The sequence below is a fragment of the Atractosteus spatula genome, chromosome 3 (assembly GCF_055471065.1).
Source record: "Atractosteus spatula isolate fAtrSpa1 chromosome 3, fAtrSpa1.hap1, whole genome shotgun sequence".
Classification (NCBI taxonomy): domain Eukaryota; kingdom Metazoa; phylum Chordata; class Actinopteri; order Semionotiformes; family Lepisosteidae; genus Atractosteus; species Atractosteus spatula.
In genome coordinates this window covers 72,550,891-72,567,205 of record NC_142708.1, presented here as the reverse complement: position 1 = coordinate 72,567,205, position 16,315 = coordinate 72,550,891, and the positions used below count along the sequence as shown (strand labels likewise).

General features: G+C 42.0%; 1 protein-coding gene across 3 annotated transcripts in view; it reads left to right on the top strand.

The window, feature by feature from the left end:
• Window positions 1–4,312: 4,312 nt before the first annotated feature.
• Window positions 4,313–16,315, top strand: part of prx (periaxin) — a 28,677-nt gene continuing 16,674 nt past the window's right edge. For 2 of the 3 annotated variants that reach the window (XM_088911841.1, XM_088911840.1), the window contains exon 1: window positions 4,315–4,451. The gene's annotated coding sequence lies outside the window, so the exon portion shown is untranslated. Of the gene's footprint in view, window positions 4,452–16,315 lie in introns of all 3 variants that reach the window. The other variant, XM_088911843.1, reaches the window with a different exon arrangement.

Below are 16,315 nucleotides of genomic sequence, written 5' to 3'. Positions count from 1 at the left end.
TGTAGGCTACAGCTCCAGTATACTGTATATTGAAGCAATGTGGAGGACTACATTTTAAGGCTTTTTCATTTTACAGAGCAGCTCATTTAACAGGGAGGGGGAAGAATGCTATGTACACAGTTTTGCTTTCTAAGATGCACGTTTTTAAAGTGAAAGAACTGGGTCCACATTGTGCTTGTTAAAACCAATGGATGGAATGTGATTTAATGCAGCTATAACGACTGCTCAGCAGCAAGGCCTAATTTACATACGTTTGCTGTTTTACTTTGTCAGGGCTTGTGCCATTTTCAGGAGCATTTTTTTTTCTTTTTTTGCCAAGACTACCCTTTAGTATTACACCTTTTCCCACTCCTGCCTCTTGGGGAAAGTTCCAAAATTAAAATATTGGCCAGAAGGGGTTTTATATTAGCGTGTCCTCTGTCCATTTGGAGGAAATGTTACTGTTCCTACAGTATACCCATTGCTTCCACTGTGGCATCCCATTATTTCAAAAGCGACAAGTGTAGTGTGCTCTGTGGGTTTTGTAAAGCCCAAAACAAGGCGGGGTGGTGGGGACACATGCAGCGCCTGTTAAATCCATCCTTTGGGACACAAAAGCAAGGGGCTTAACAGTGGCCTGAATTGCTGACTGTGGGCTTGTGCTAATGCCATCCGTTTTGTCAGTCTCCCTCTTTGCAGGGTTCAGTTGCTGTGCCCATTAACAGTGTTTTTGCTGTACTGCTGGGGAGGGCTGCCATTAGGACCCTTCAGGAGAGGAGCATTTCTATTGCTTTCTTTATTTTGCCTTCACCAAGGGTTCCTCCTTGGTGCCTCTGTTCAGAGGATGTGCGAGTGCTTCAGAGGAATATTCAGAGTCACCTGGACTCCACCTTCCAGTGCAGGTGAGTGGCAAGGGGCTGTAGTTGGGGAAGAGACCTGCACGTATGATTGAGCCAGTGCAGGCTTTTAAGGTTGGATAGTAGTGGAGAAGCGCCTATTCAACTTTTTATTTTTTGGTGGTGGTTAGCAAAGGGTCTGTCAATAAAATTCAGTTGAATGACAATTTTTAGAAATGTACTTGTACTTTCTTGTAAATTGCCATCTGCTGTGGTGCACTTTAAATGGTATGAACTCAATGCTCTGATCTGTACTTCTTTCCACAAGCGGTTCATGCTGATAAAAGCATCACTTATGAATATTACAATGAGAATGATTGAAGCGGTTATAGGAGGAAAAGGAAATGATGAGGAGAGCCATTAAGGCAGGGGATATAAGAAAGATGTGAAACCAATTAAATTTGAAGTTACCATTTCTAATCTAGCAGAGGTACTGAAATACAGGACATTCTAGTGCATCTGCTTGGTTAAAATAGCTCAGTTATTGACAAAACCACACTGGTTATCCTGGCATGATGCAATGGCACGGATTACACAGCAAGGTCATGAGTAATGGCGTCTTGGAGCATTTCTTTGTACCCACAAGGAGTAGAAGAGAGGTTACAAAGGAGAGGAGGCCATCTAGAATGTTTCATAATTGGCCCATGAATTTCATCCAGCTGTTTCTTGAAAGAAGCCGGGGTATAACCACATGGCTGGGTAGCTTGTTCCATATTCCCACAAGCCGTTGTTTTTGTAAAATGCGAAACGATTTTGCTTTTTTGTTAATGTCTTAAACTGTGGTTGACATACTTGTCTGATGGGCAGATAATGGAGACTGGGGGGAACAGTGTGTTTTACTGACACTGTCTCCAGCCTTTGAGCAGTCCGTCTCTGAATTCACCATCTACTCTAGTGCACTGCCTTTGCTTTTTTTTTTTTTACAGGGTTATATATATTTTGCATTCCTACTGCAATTTTAAACACTTCCTTCCCACCGGTGTGTCTGTGTGTTCTGTCAGACGGCTGTTTCCAGACGTGCACAGTGACGACTCGGAGAGGCAGAGGAACTGGGTGTGGGGTGGAGGGGAGCAGGGATGTCAAGATAATTCCTTACACTTTTATATAGAGAGCTTTTCTGGACAAGCATGTTACAGGAAATGGGGTCTCCAATGTGTAGCCCACACCTGGATGATGCAACGGTGGATCATCATCGACGACGATGATGCGATCGGTGGGTAGGAGAACAGAGTGATGAAGCCAATTGTCAGATGGGAATTAATAGTAAGCGACAATTGCTAAAGGCTGGGGGGCTAGTCATGTCTATGCCTTTAATGGTCTTGAAGTCCCAGTATCAGTTTGGTTAGCCAGTTTTGTTTGACTTGGTCACTTGATAGACATCACCCTTTCCCCTGGATTTTAGGGATGAAGTGTAATATGGAAGAACCACTATATTGCCCAACAAGAGTTTAGGAGAGTTAGCTTTTCATGACCCGCTGACCTGTGTTCACACTCTTGGCTTTTCTCTTATGGTGTATATGCATAATTTTTGCTGTACTCTTTTCACATCACATTAGAGTACAGTATGTTTCAGATTTTAAGTAGAGAATGATATAGCCAAAATGGGAAATAAGACCTCATGGAATAGTGTACTACAAAGATGTTGATATTACATTGGTAAGTCTAGAGTCGAAGAGCCAGAAATATCCCTGGGTTTTTAAGGAGACAAAAATTATTTATAGTTATCTAAGTAATCCATTACACAAAGTGCTGTCGGTAGTCTGGAACAAGCTGTCTGGCCACATTATCTGACCTGGTACTGGGACTTTTTCCAAGAAGAGATAATTGGCCAATAGTGGATTTTATTTGTTACCTTGCCAGTGCCTTTCTGGAGCAGTGTATCTGCTCATCGCTGTCTGTTATGCGTTTTTCTGCTATTGTATTGAGCCTCAGCCTCACCTCTTTCGGTCTGTACTGTCTGCGTGATGCTTCCTCGAAGGTGATGGTGGGGAAATTGCATGTGATGAGCAAACCCAGTTTGAAGCCGGTCTGTGGAGCACTGGCACAGCATCGCCTTGGCAACGGTGAGGTTGCTGTGTTGAGGGTCAAAGAGGTTTCTGGGGCTGGAGAGAGCATCTGGTTAACTGCTGAGGCAGGCAAGCGTTTTCACTATCCACTTTTTTTTTTGTTCATGTTGCCCCAGTCAGCTGAAATTATAACTGATGCTTTCAACTTGGAAGGAAAAATAAGGAAAACGATTTACACCCCAGAAGTTAATGAGACAGAAGTGCTGGCCTGGAAAACAAACTTAATTTTAGTTCCATAAATGTTGCTGCTGTTTAACAACTGCAGAACACCAAGCTTTGCTTCAATTCACAGTGGGGACTAATAATAACATAATTGGGTTCCTTTGGTTTTCTTTTCATTTAGTCCAAATAGCCTTTTAAGTGTCTGTCTAAAAGTCACTTAAGGATAGAAGTGAAACTAACAGAGGTTTTGTTCACCAAAAGACTAAATCTGAAGGGATAGTTTTGTCAGTATGGCACTGTGTGAAGAAAGGCAATTGCATTGCCAGGAGTTTCCAATTTAAATTGCATTCTGTTTCATCATCTTCATTAGTCTATACTGATCTGCTGGTGAATGAAGGCCAAACACATCTCTTTTCAGTTATCAAACGCTTAATGTCAAGTAAAAGTGATTTCGGCATGACTATTACTCAAGGGTATAACTCTAGACACCAGGCCACAGGAGTAAATATGTGCCCACGTTCAGTTTCTGGTCATATTTACATAAGAACCAAACGCCAGGCACAAAGCAGAACTTGGGCTGGGTGCAGGGCTTGATGCAGACAGTGTGGTTGGGGCCAGAAGTATTGGGGGAAACGCTGACCACTGTACCATTCTGGAGTTGAGGAGGGGCTGCTGCATTTCATATGATGGGATTCTTGAATAAATTACACTTGCATCTCAACCTTTCCTGTTCCAAAGAATACTAGAAATTAAGCAATACAATTAAGTTCCTTAACTGGATTTAGCTCTTTAGAGGGGGAAAAAATCTGAAAACAATAAAATCATTTAAAGGACTTAATGTGGATCTTGAAATGAACTGTAGGATGTTTGACTTGAGCCAGCACAGCTTTAATTTGGCTTCCTGTGCAAAATGTTCTTATGTTCTTAAAGCCAAGCCACTTTTTAAAGTGGGGAATGTGTACTGCATGCGCCCTCCAGGTTGACCACTGTGCGAAGCTCACTCCAGCATGACCACTGCCATGTCTCTGTGTGCGTGCGTCCCCTCCCCTTCCCCTTCCACATTTGGGAGCATCCCAGAGTTACAGTGAGCCACAATGTCCTGTTTTGTCAGAAGCAGCAGCAGCCAATCAGCCACTGGTTTCCTCCCCCCTCCTCCTGGACTTGCAGCAGTAGCAGTGGGCTTGTATGGATTTCCTTTCCCAGCGCTCAGTTAAGGAGATAGGCTTTTGGCAAAGGGGAACAAGAAATAAGTGAGCGTGCGAGCTTTTAATTCTGCAGGACGGCAGGCACTCTCGATACAGCAGCTGATCTCTGCACCTCACTGGGGCTTTAGACCAAGAGCACTGGGGTAAGAGCTGATTCGTCTGATCTAAGTTACTTTTGCCATCAAACTAAACTATTTCATTTGACAGGGCCAGTCAAAACGCTCTCTTTTTTGCTCCCGGCTTTTAAGAGATTAGAATGAGTATGCTATTTCCGATTCCAATTCTTGCCCAGAGAACTTGGGTGCTTTCAAAAACGTTTAAGGTGAAGGATTCAAGGAATTTTGACCTAAAGGATGAGGGTTGGTGTCTATTGACACATCAAAACTCAGGTCATTAACAAGCCTGGATGTCCTGTACATCTACAGGATGAGCATAGAAGCTTTTGTTCCTGTGCCAGTTATTAAACTCAGAATACTCCTCTGAAATCAGTTTCTTCAATCCTTTTTCCAAATCACATTTTCCTCCCTTAAACTTTAGTTTTATTTCAGAAAAATGAGGAGAAATGTTTGTTCTGGAGCAAATAGTCCAGTTGCTTTAACAAGACCCCACTGCAATTGTGTAGTAAGAAAAATACACTGGGGTGAGATTGCAGTGGGTTAGACATATTATATTGATAGTTGTCCTTCACACTTTCCTTGGGATTTTCTGCTTTTTCCAATGTTCCTGAAGAAATCCCAAGGAAAGGTTTCTTGCTTGATTACAGTAATGACGGCAAATTAGCTAAAGACGTTTTAGTGTACAATTGATCTAACATCTTTTTGGCTCCATTGTCTGTGTCGGAGGGAAAATTATTTCTCATCTTTTAAGTCTTTGAAATGCATTGCATTTTTGCAACTGCCTTATTCCATGTTTGAACCACTGCATTCTTTGCCCTGAATCGTGCTTTTCTGAGTTTTAACAGTCAGCCTTGGAGGAAAGCAGACCCAGAGTTTTAGATGGCTCCGGGCTCCCAATTTTTTTAAAATTTTATACACCAGGGGACAGCTGCGCTGGCAGTCATTTGGTCTGTGATTTACAGTACTTTAATGTAACTCGTTACAGGGCTTGGAATGTGATTCCAGGACAACATGCGTGGTATATTTACAAGGCTTTTGCTCCACTTAACAAAAGGATTTTTTTATTAGGGAGTTTTTCTGCTGCTTTCCGCCCGCATGGTATTTCAGTGAATAGACCTCTTTGACGGTGAAAGAGTGGGGCATATGTCTTCTGTATGGTAGAAAATGCTCGCAGGTTGAGTAAGGACATTGAGGCTTTAATAATGAGTGCTTATGTGCGTAATAAACAATCATTTTTAGTACCTCCTCTATTGAGATGCACTTGGTCCACTTTATAAAGACGCCCATGTTTGTGATTCCGATGGTAACTGTACTGACTAGTAGATCTTTTCTGAATGGTAACTGTAGTATATGTTTTAAGAGCAGTGTTATAAAGTCAAATCTTGTTGGGGGGGAAAAAACACACAGGTGCGGGAAACCATAGCAAAGTGTTGTAAATTCACAGCAGGGCATTGTTTTGTAAAATGTATCTGCACTAACATGTTCTGAAGAATGCCAGGAGATGGATGTTGCAGGATTGGGTCATTTCTAAACGTTTGATTTAGACCATCTTGTTTTAAAATGGCATCAACCCATCAAGACCGAATGGCGTCAATGGAGGATGAACATGTCTATGTCTTAGCAGAGTGATAAAGGAGATGTACGGAATATGGAACTCAGAAAACACTTGCTTAAAAAGAAATCACAGTTATGCGCACAGAATATTATTCCGTGTGATTCATGTACATGTGCCAAGCAGAGCTAATGACAGGCTCAGTGTGTCTTATTTGCATCAGAAATTTGTTGCTTCCGTACAAACAAGTGGAATGTAGCAATTATGGTAAGTGGTGTTATTGGCACAACTGATGTGCGCTAGGGTGGGAGGGGTCCTATTTTGCAGGAGCATGCTGGTTTTCAGGGTTAGGATATGGGTACGGATTAGAATTTGGTTTAGTAGAAGTTCCTGGAGTGTGACATTTGGTGGTGATGCGAGCTGCTACTTAACAACTCTTGGGTCCTTGGTTCAGTTCTGGACTGTGGCCTGCCTTAAGCCCAGTGCTTCCAGGATAGGGTTCTGGTTTCTGCAAAACTTACCAGGAATGAGTGGCTTTCAGAAAGCGAGGGGATGGGGCTATTTTATGGGTTCATGCTTACTTGGGGGTAATGGCAATGGTGCCAACAAAAAGGGGTGGATGCTGGGACTGATTAGATCTCATCTTGCTGTAGCAGGCACAGAAATATTGTACTTATGTAACACTACTGGTGTTAGATCAACATGAGCTGAACAAAATGTGTAAAAGCACATGAGAACATAAAGAATACAAACAAGTAGAGTCCATTTGGTTAATCTATTCTAACATGTTTGGTATCAGCTTGATGAGATCCTAGAATCAGCCATTTCTTGAATGAAGCCAAGATATTGGCTCCAACCCAGTGTGTAAAAATAACTAGTTTTTGCCAGTTTTGAACACACTTCCAAAAAAGAAATGCTGTTAATCAAAAAGCAACTCTTTATGTATTACATTTGTCCGTAAATTTTATATTAAGCACTGGAAATTACCACAGGGCTTATGATCGTACAGGGTGTGTTTAATAATTTTTACAGCTCATCTTTTGAAAGATTTTTTTTTACCTGGTATCTAATCAGTTGGGAGCTTTAATTTTGACAATTGGGGGGAAAAAAAAACAGGGTAGCAGCAGAACCAACTAGCAGCTTCAGAACTATTCACGGGGAAAGATGAATTAATCCAGCTAACCCTTATTTCAGATAACTTAAATGTCTTGCTACAAACTAGCTGAACTGTTGCTTTCTATGACTAGACTTGAGGACCCCTGCTTTAAGAGAGAATCTTTTTATGCCATGCATTTTCCTCAACAACATGAATTATTTTGTACGAACCACCCTTAACTGGTGTGCCTGTGAGCTCCTGGATGGGTGTGATGGAGCACTAGTGGGGCGAGGGGGAGGAGGGGAGGGGAGGGTTCTGCTCTAAAATAGGCTCTGTTGCACCGGGCAGGGGTGGGGGGGGTGGGGTGGGCTGGGCTGGACAGAATGCAAGGAGCTGTTGATGTACTATACATAGAACTGACAGCATTTGTAAAATCTTCATCACTGACAATTCCTGGGAGCTGGAAATGGGTGAACGGTTGCCGAGCACCTTTAAGGCTGCAAATTCAGGGTACACCAGCAGAAGAATATTGTATCATGTTTTGCATCAGGGCCTAAGAGGCCAGGCTGCTGCTATTTGTGCCCATTTAACGCAGGAAGCTATATGCCATCCTGTCATCTTTTAGAAAGTGGCTTTGACTTTGGCAATGGGAAACAGTCAGCCCCTCTCGCTGCACTAAGCTGAGCAGGTGTCCCCACACTGCCGTATCTGGGAAAGATTGATGCAAAAGTTCTCAACCCATACTCTGGGTGTGAGAATGTAGGAAAGCTTTAAAAAGCTACAAAACTATTTAGCTAGCAACGAACAGTGTTCTGAAAGAAATGTGCAATTATTTAAGACATTCTTTGATGAATACTAAGTCAGTGTCTAAGCCCCGAATTGTGTGGTTTAGAAATCAAATCTTTTTCTCTGATGCGCACTGTTGAAAGACACTGGTAAGATCTGTATCTGTAGTATAATAATTAATTCCTTACACTTATATAGTTCTTTTCTGGACACTCCACGCAAAGCGCTTTACAAGTAATGGGGACTCCCCTCCACCACCACCAGGCCTGGATGATGCAACAGCAGCCATAGTGCACCAGTTCGCTCTCCACACACCAGCTCTCAGTGGGGAAGAGAACAGATGAAGCCAGTTCAGAGATGGGGATTATTAGAAGGACATGATTACTAAAGGCTAATGGGAAATTTAGCCAGGATGCTAGGGTAAGGCTCCTACACTTTTCAAGAAAAGACCTGGGATTTTTTTTAACAACCACAGAGTCAGGACCTCGGTTTTATGTCTCATCCGAAGGACAGCGCCTTTTTGCAGTATAGTATCCCCAACACTGTACTGGGGCATTAGGACCCACACAGACCACAGGGTGAGCGTCCGCAGTTGGCCCCACTAACACCTCTTCCAGCAGCAAGCTTGGAAGGTCTCCCATCCAGGTACTGGCCAGATTCACACCTGCTGAGCTTCATTGGGTTGCCAGTTGTGAGTTGCAGGGTGATATGGTGAGTGTACAGAAGAGCGCAGTCTGGAAATCTCCACTGGATTCCCAAAAGAAAATTGGCGTTATTCTCTATGGCAGATGAGTAGGACATGAGCAGGAAATTTCTTTCCCCTATTTTGAGGGGGTCCTAAATTAAGAGTGGGGTGCAGTAAGACAATCCAGCTGTGTTTTCTACAACTAGCTTCAAGTGTGAACAAACCAGTTTTGTTTAACTGGCTTGTGCCATTGTAATGATGTGCCCTGCCTAAGTGACATGGTTCAAAGCCAGTGGGGGGATCCAACACTGCTCACCTGGATACCTTAACAGGACACCAGTCCTTGTAAACACTTCAAAGACAGACGTGTGTCAAGTAGAAAGTGCACTGAGGGCAGCAGGAAAGCAGATGGCCCCATTGTAGAATAATAGATGTTGTGTTATAAAGTTGGCTGATGACCACAGGAACAGCACCAGCCTGTGTCTTTTACTACGTGTCCTCAGACTTCTGAACTTCAACATATTTGCACCCTAACCCTGACTTCACTACTAACCCCATGCTGAAGTTCAATACTAATCCTTGAGACCTTGGAGTAATTACGTGAGACAATCCACAGTGAGTTCTACTGCAGTAGCTGCTGGATGCCATGAAGTGAAATTGGATTCAAACACGACCAAAAGTTTGGGGAAACTCAAATCAATTGCTTGGGTGTGGTGTAGGAATCCTGTTTTTTGGATGGTATGTTTGCAATGGAAAGGAAATTCAGTCCTGGGCTGTGTCACACATGTCTCTGGACCACCATTTCTCTGGGGACAGGAAAGAGGGCAGGCTGACGTGACTGCGACAGGGGTTCCTCCCAACTTCAACTCATCCTGTCCAAAGAGGAGGGGGCGAGGGGTTATTTTGGGAATTTTAAACACTCACTGTCTCAGTCCCTTACCCAGAGATAGGAACGGAGAGAATGCATTTATATTTCTTCACTGGACTTTCATTATATGAAAATTTATATGAGAATTGGTTATCTCCTTAATTATTCTCATATTCATTATATGAGAATTGACTCATACAATTTTATTCTGTTGCCTGTTTCCATGAAAACTGTGTCCAGTATTGGATCAGGTACAGAAGAGACCAAGAGAATAGAGAACTAAAGAAAATGATCACAATAGATTAAATTAAGACACGTACTGTAGGTCTAATTCATAGGGGCTTGGCTCTTGAAACATTTGAGATGGATCAAGTTGGGCTTGAGTAATGACTTGTGACTTGATAGACAATGAATTTTTGGACTTTTACATTTGAATCCAGTTTTCCCTTACTGAACAATTATACAGCATATTTGTATATGATTCCATCCAATAATAAGGTAACATTCTTCTCCTTGACCAAAGATGCCAGATTACCGTTAGGAACAAAGCCCATACAATGGAGCACAATGTTTCACTCCACACAAACTCTTAAGTGTTTTCTTCAGTGGTTCTCAATCCTAGTCATCAGGAGACCCCAGGGATCTCCTGGGTCTTAATATAGCTGGGCCCTTAATCACCAGTTCTAATTGCTGCCTGTAATTGTTGTTCTTGCTTTTTTGTGTACTCATGGTTTGGTTTCAGCTGTATGTAACTGAAGTACCTTTCCAACACCTTAAGCATACAGAAAAGTCTGCAGTCTCTCCTTAACATGTTCAACAAGAATTTTCTCACTTAGTTTGGACTAAAAAGCCAGTTCATTATGAACAGAAGAGGAATGACACTTTATCAGACAGTTTTTCTTCTGCTGAAGTCAAATTTTCCACCTTTTGGTTAACACCCATTAATGAGGACAGTTTGGGAGTTCACCTATTCATACAGGGATGGTTGCAAATACAAATTCCATTCAATGTTTTAAGAGCTGAAAACAAATGAAAACTTAACCTCCCACAGAAATTAATTGCCCTGCAATTGGCTGGAACAAAAACAAAAATGACCCCTAGGCTGGGACTGAGAGCCACTGAAGTGATGGAAGCCCTTTGTGGTTTAAATGGCTCAAACGTGTCTCACATTCTGTAGTTACTAAATGGTAAAAGGTAATCTCTTATCTTCCAGGCCAGGATATGTGCACCACTGAGCCAGTACATATTCAAATAATTTTAGAAAAGGAAAAGATGTATGCCTTGGTGACTCCTCCAAAAATGTATAGCTGTGCTTCACCTTGGCACCAGGAAGGCCCAAGAGGAGCTGATTTAAGAGGGTCTAGGGAAGTTGAGAGACAAAATCACAAGGAAACAGACTCCAAAGCAGCGTAAACAGATGTTTCATTCTGTCTTGTTAAACCGTCGGGAGAAAACAATGAGCTGGGCATGGCTTCCTCTGTTTCTGTCCCACATGGACAACAACTGGGGGGCCCAGGCTAACAACTTCCTGCTCAGAGAGAAGGTTGCCCCCTTCAGAGCCAAACTGGGCTGTGAGGAATAAACACCTTCCTTTTATTTTTCTTTATCTCTGTTTACTTTGGAAGTTGACAAAAAAAAAAGCCGGGTTGATTCTGGATCATCAGTTCATACAAGCTCAGTGCATCTTCAGTGAGGGTTTCAAGAATGGATCAGCATGTCATTTTTGTTTTTCAAGTTAAGAACGAATTCAACTTACATCCATCTGCAAACAGTTGGTTGTAAATTATCATAATTTATGCGTGCTAATATACTGAGCGGTCCTAGACTGTTCATCTCCATACATGAATCTCATATGACTTCTGAAAGCTTTAGTCCTGCATCTCCTTAAAGGCAGATAACGAAACTAGAAAAAAAATACTTTTTAAATTGGTTGTTTACCATAGTATTGTATATATGGGGGGATGGGCAATTAGGTAACCAGGGGCTGGTGTGTCTTAAGGTTCTCATTCCAACTTTGCTCTTAAATCAGTTCATTATTGATTTAATGGGACCACTTTAATATCTTCTACCAGCTCTCCAGTACTGCTCACCCCTGGTATATATGCATCAGTATGAGAAAGACTTTGAAACGAATACAAAGCCATTAAGTAAGAACTTTTAGAAGTTGTTTTATTTAGGCTGCTTGTGCCCCGATATGCTTGACACTCTGAGATTTTATTTTATCAGAAAGGAGGTCTGGGATATTCTGCCTGAGATGCAGCTATTGACTTTAACTGCCAATGAGCACCTTGTCCACATGCAAACCCACAAACCACCACTGGAAACAGTGGACATGTCCAGTTTTCCCCATACACAGCCATTTGCATACATGTGTGATGTAAGAATCAGTCTTCTGCACAACCATCTAGCCTCTGCAGGTGCACAAAAGCCTAGCAACCTGATACAAGTTTATATCTGATGCAACACAAAGCTCAAAACTAAGCAATGTTCTTAAGAGTGCTTTTAATGTGACAGGGCTCCATAAGTATGGCAAATGAAATGTATTTTTAAATTTTACCTGAGATGCAGACAAAAATCAATGGAACAGATCCAAGGCAATGGAATATTTTAGTGGCCTTTTGTCAGCATGGAAAGTATTTGCAGAAATCATGCTGGCTTCCTGAAAAGTGAATTAGATTTCCTGCTCTGCTTGAACCCAGTGGCACTTTTAGTTTTTTCCAGAGTTGTGTCTGGCGACTTAGGTTAGGAGTGTCCAGGGAAATGTGGATTTGACTTGGCCGCGGATATTACAATACACTGTAGCTACACGATCTGTGCCAAATCCAGACCTATTACAAATTGTGTGAATTGTCCAGCATATACAGTACAGCATATGTCCAGCATATATGTTCTATGCAGTGCTTTTCCTTTAGCCATACAATTTTCCTCTTGCACCTGTAAGGGATGAAGAGAATTATGGGGGAGTAAGCAAAATAATACTGTACATTCACTAGTGGTTTTATGCCATGTACACATCCATGCTTACATAGGTTCAGGTGGGGAGCTGTGTCAGCATGCGTAGGCTGCAAAGGAACAAGTAATAGGTTTATTCCACGCTGAAAAGAGAAGAAAGAAAACAAAGTTTCGGCCGTGGAGCCCTCACACCTGAAGAAGGCTAAACGGCCGAAACGTTATATTTTCTTTCTTCTCTTTTCAGCATGGAATAAACCTATTACTTGTTCCATGCTTATATACTGTGCTGTATATTTTATATACTGTACTTTTTTGCAATACACAAAAGGAATCTGGAAAAATAAGGTGGGAAAATTTGGGGGTTACACAGCTCTTTGTGTACAGGGTTTTATTAGGGGGATCCCAAACACTGTCCAACAGCAAACACCTCCCCCAGAATGTTTCAGTTGTCAGTTCTGAACCGTGTTTTCTTAATGTTATTTCCCAGTAGTCTGTTAAATTAGCCTTTGAAGCCACAATACCTACAGACCACCTTCAAAAACACCACAACAGGACTAGAGAGAGAAGTGTTTTCACTTCTAGACAAGACGCAGGGGAAAGGCTGCCTACATAATATCAACAAGGGTCTCCTGATTCCTGGACCTTTCCCGGGAATGCCAGCAATGCGTATGAGGGATTTCGCCATCATTGTCCTGCAGTGAAGGAGGAATTCACATTATGGAGCGCTGACATTTACTGAGAGACGGCCGTGGGTTTGACTCAATTGCAAGGCGTGGGAAAGCATTTTTGACCACAGATTGTTTCTGCATGTGTGTTTTTTCTTTCAAAACCTGCTGTTCTAATGTTTGTTAAGACAATAGAGAAAATTGTGATCGGAGGCATTCTGTCAAATATTTTCTTTCTGAATGTCCGTAGTCATCATTACAGTGCTTGTCTGTCCATCAGGCAGAGCTGTATAGGCCTGGGCATCTGGAAATTAAACATAAGATCTATGCTACGTTTGATTCAGAAATTGTGCAAAAAAGCCCTGTTGTCATCAAATGAAATAATATTTATACCCCCGCAATACCAAGAGCAAAGAGGAGTAAACTAAAACTGAACGTTCATTTGGGTAAAAGGCCTAAGTCTTGCACATCATGCAGAGCTCAGTGCTGAAGTGTGGAAGACATGTTTTCAGGCCAGGTAAAGGAGAAAACTGGAAGCTTGCTTAGTGTTTGTCATGGTTGCTTGATTTTCAAAAACAGGGGAGTACCATCCCTAAAGAAAACCTTACTCCATGCAACCTGCGGCTTGACAGGCCTGACTGACTCACTGACTGACCTGTGATCCTACGTACTGTATCTTATAGTACTGACCTCCCCTCCCATGCTTTTACTTTGCTTATTGAGAAATCACTATCTCATGCTATTGTTTTGTGAAACTGAACACTAGTTCTGCAAAACACTTGGTGCTTGGTGTTACCACAGATGGACGGAGTGAATCGCTCAGTACTACTTTACACAAAGGGTGGTGGGATTGTGGAACAAGTTACCACGCCATTTTTGTCAGCTTCTTTCCAGAAATGACCAGATGTCATCCTCTCCACCAATTATCTTCTAACTTCTGAGCTTTAGCTTTTGTAGGTAATGTTTTCTTCTCATTTTAATTGTTCAAATGGCACACATCCTACAAAATATTTAGTCCCTCGGAGCTACTGAAACCAGACAATTCTTGGCCTTGAGATTTAATTGTGGTGGGAGGGAATTTCTCAGCCAGCATGTGGCTTCCAAGAATAGAAAAAGAAATAAGAACAGAAAAGACTGAACGTAGGAGCGAAGATTTTGCTGAGATGAGCGTTTAAAAAATTAAGGCCTGAATTCTTGTTTGCTCCGTTTTTCTCTAATTGTCCGAATAGCTACTGAAATGTCCAGACCTGCACCTCTATCCCACTTTAGAAATAACAGAATTTTTTTAAAAGCACGTATCGGTGAATTTGTGTGACCCTCCTCCATAGATATGTTTTCATTTGGGAGCGGAGAACAGGCGCCAACATTTCAAATTATGCACAATGCTCGTCTTAAAATGTATTCACTTTAACAGTTTACTGTCGTTGAGGGTGGTCAGTTCCTTTACGTTTCGGTCCTAATAATAATAATAATAATAATAATAATAGATTACGGGATTTTCGAAGTCCTGTTAGACAGAATCTCCGTGAAAAGGTTTTAACAGTAGAAACATGGACGTTTCGCGAGTCCACCGTGTTTCTAGAAACTTCGCGATGCCCGGTTATTCAGGCTTTCCAGCCCGTTTTGTCGCCCCATTAAATCCGTTAAATCCATTCTGCCTTTGTACCGAAATCCTGCCTTTCTGTCGAAACTTTATTAACCCAATTAGTTCCGCGTCTTGTTTTTTTCTTCCAAAACAACAATTCCCTCCTTTATTAAGGATGACCCAGGTGAAAGCTGACGTCCACATTCACTTAAGATGTTTGGCCTTTCTAAGGTTTCTTCATCGCCATCATTAACCATAATGGAAGGTCGTTATCCATCAGAATTTGACACTATCAGAAGAAAAATTACGAGCAGGAACTGGGGGGGGTTGTTTGTTTTTGTTTTTTTGTTGGGCTGGTTTTCCAAATCACCCAATTGACAGTTTATTAAAAATATAGGTGCTGCGGAGACACCCTTTATCACTCAAGACTTGGAAGCGGTTCGCTAAGTTAACGACGGGGTCCGGGGCGCGGCGCGCGCTCGCGGTGTCAATCCAACATTCTCGCGCGCGCGGCTTTTCCCGCCCGTTGCCCATGGCATCTCTCCCGCTTCATCGCATCTTCCTGAAAAAACACTCCGCTCAGCGTGCTTTTATATTATTCCTTTCTTTAATCAGAAACCGGGCAGTACTGTATTTACTTCCTGTTGTGTTCTTTCGTTATTTGGCATATTTACGTTGATTTGCACCGGTATGAGGTATAAGGAACAAGTAATAGGTTTATTCCATTCCGAAAAAAAGAAGAAAGAAAACACAACGTTTCGCACCTGAAGAAGGCTCCACGGCCGAAACGTTGTGTTTTCTTTCTTCTCTCTTCAGCATGGAATAAACCTATTACTTGTTCCTTTGCAGCCTACGCATGCTGACGCAGCTCCCCACCTGAACCTATATAAGCATGAGTATGAGGTATGTACCCCCAGTGGAAGTCAAATTGCTATGGAGCTGGGGGTTCGTGCTTTATCACACAAGGTACCAGAATCTATCTTCTGATTATCCATCTTGTGAATTACTAGATTAAATAACAGTAGGTTATTTTCCTTTTCAATACACCGAATTAGCATTTACAACTCAAGTTTCTTTCCTTTGAATATACAGTAGGACCCAGCTCTGTTCAGGGAGAACTTTACCCACCTGGCATCGTTCAGAGGCGACCATTATGTCATCGATTTCTAAAGACTTGGAACAGCTTCTCTGTGATCGGTGAAGCAGGTGGTTCGATGAGTTAAATAATCATTTAGGATCAAACCCTTCAGCCCTCAAGGACAAGGCCTCTCTTAATGACAGTACTTCCTTAACTCATCAGGGCCTTATACTGTAGGTACTTATCTTTAAAAACAGGTGACCTAGAAGTTTATCTGTACTGACTGGATTAGGGCTCTCTAGGAACAGGGCTGGGGACTCCTGACGTAAAGAGTATACTTGATTCTTCTAACAACTACGGAATTGTCTTTTTCAGTGCATTTCACGCTAACCTTGAGCATGTTGCAGTAGATGTGAGAGGTTAAACCAAAGGAGGTGGTTTTGATTTCCACCTCCAGAAAAACTGACATATGATCTCGTCACTTTGGGAAGATCTGGTCACCTCTTTGGATTTATATTGGAAAATCTCCTCTCCTAATTCAGTTGCTTTTTTCCTTTCTTTCTAGTATTAGTTTGCCATAACATGTTATTATGTTGTTTGCTTCCTTTTGTATCATTGGACGAT